Here is a 2,124-nt window from a genome sequence, read left to right as displayed (position 1 = left end):
CTGTGAAGAGATACCCCACGTCCAAGGTAAGAGAAACCCAAGTAACACGGTAGGTGTTGCAAGAGGGCATCAGAGGGCAGACTCATTGAAACCATAATCACAGAAAACTAGTCAATCTAATCACACTAGGACCACAGCCTTGTCTAACTCGATGAAACTAAGCCATGCCTGTGGGGCAACCCAAGACAGGTGGGTCATGGTGAAGAGGTCTGACAGAATGTGGTCCACTTGAGAAGGGAATGGCAAACCACTTCAGTATTCTTGCCTTGAGACCCCCATGAACAGTATGAAAAGGCAAAATGATAGGATACTGAAAGAGGAACTCCCCAGGTCAGTAGATGCCCAATATACTACTGGAGATCAGTGGAGAAATAACTCCAGAAAGAATGAAGGGATGGAGCCAAAGCAAAAATAATACCAAGTTGTGGATGATTTCACTTAGGATCGGTATATACATCAATCCAGTATATGTATATATAACAGTCCTACTCTCTAGTTTTTTATATATATATCTTCAAATCAGTTTGCTGTACACCAGAAACTAACAAAATATTGTATATCAACTATACTTCAATTTAAAGAAAGAAATATATATTTAAGGCAAAACAAAAAAAAGAGAGAGAGGAAGAGGTGGGGATTTTGGGGGGACACACAGGAAATCTCCATGAAGCAGCAGCACTCAAGCTGTGAATTTCAAGGACCAGCAACATCTTTAAGGAGCCAGAATGAGAGCAAACTGGCAGATGGGGGCGCAGATCAGGAAGAATTCAGGCCACAGAAGCAGCAAGGATCCAGCAAATTCCCAGAAGAGGGAATTTGGGGGCAGGAAGGAGGAATGCAGCTGAGAAGGCAGGCCTAAGCTTGGCATGTGTGAGCAGGAACCTTTATCAGCAGCAGTCACACCTCACAGACTGGGGCTTCACTCCAACTTGTCTGCTTATTAGCCACAAAAGAACTGAGTCATTATTACAGCAGATCCCCAAGTTCTGTTGCACTAAGCTTGGTGGTTCAGTCCCACTTGTGAAAAAAAAGAGACAATTCAATGGCTTCATAATGAGTAAGTGACTTCATCTTTTTTAAAAAATACAATTATATTTATTTATTTGACTGCGCTAGGTCTTTTGCTACGAGGGCTTTTCTCTAGTTGCAGAGAGCAGGGGCTACTCTCTAGTTTCAGTGCATGAGCTTCTCATTGCAGCAGCTTCTCTTGTTGTGGAGCACAGTCTCTAGAGTGTTCGGGCTTCAGTGGCTGTGGCACATGGGCTCAGTAGTTATGGCTCCTGGGCTCTAGAGCACAGGCTCAGTAGTTGTAGCACATAGGTTTAGCTGTACCGCGGCATGTGGGATCTTCCTGGACCAGGGATTGAACCTGTGTCTCCTGCATTGGCAGGTGGATTCTTTACTACTGAGCCATCAAGGAAACCCCTGACTTCAGCATCTTGATATGAGCAGCAGGTTCCATTCTGATCGCCCATGAAAAAATGTGTGGACGAGTGAGCCACATCTCATGAGCCAAGCCAGCAGAGGGGTGGGTCTCTGATGTCTGGGGGGATTTGATGAGCCCCAGGCCTTCCGCTTCCATCCCTCATCCATGGTCTCCTCGCAGTTTGTTTCTTAAGGGAAACTGGGTCATCACTTCACAATCTTGAAATGGCTGCCAAGAAGGCTCTGTCCCCAAAGGACAGCGTACGCTGCTCCTGGAGGCAAGCCCTGGTGAAATGGAAGGCCTTCAGATAGCAAACCGTGCCCAGGAGATAGTGATCAGACCCCAGGGGGTGGTCGGCCCACAGGCTGGCACTGAAATGACACACAGCCTTGGCATGCACGGATCCTGCAGTTCTAGTTACTAGATACTTTTTTACTTATTTAAAGATGTCCAGGCAATGCCACTCCCACCCTTCACTGGGCCAGAGAACAAATGCTTTATTTTTTAAAATACATTTAAATAGCCTTTGATTCCTCTATTCCAATGCTTATGGCTTTCTTCAACTGTCTGAAAGCTATTTTGCCAAAAATCATAGTGTGTTTTTCTACTACTGTCTTATTGTAATAATTTGTTTTATAGTCGCTTAGTCATGTCTGACTCTTTGTGACCCCATGAACTGTAGCCCACCAGGCTCCTCT

At 45.2% G+C, this 2,124-nt stretch overlaps 1 long non-coding RNA gene across 14 annotated transcripts in view; it reads right to left on the bottom strand.

Moving 5' to 3' along the window:
* The window catches only part of LOC109567879 (uncharacterized), a 39,047-nt gene that overhangs the window by 25,432 nt on the left and 11,491 nt on the right, over positions 1-2,124 (bottom strand). The window lies entirely within an intron of this gene.

Source organism: Bos indicus, chromosome 13 (genome assembly GCF_029378745.1).
Source record: "Bos indicus isolate NIAB-ARS_2022 breed Sahiwal x Tharparkar chromosome 13, NIAB-ARS_B.indTharparkar_mat_pri_1.0, whole genome shotgun sequence".
Lineage (NCBI taxonomy): Eukaryota > Metazoa > Chordata > Mammalia > Artiodactyla > Bovidae > Bos > Bos indicus.
The sequence above is the reverse complement of the archived record's forward strand: the minus strand, read 5'-3'. Positions and strand labels throughout refer to the sequence as shown.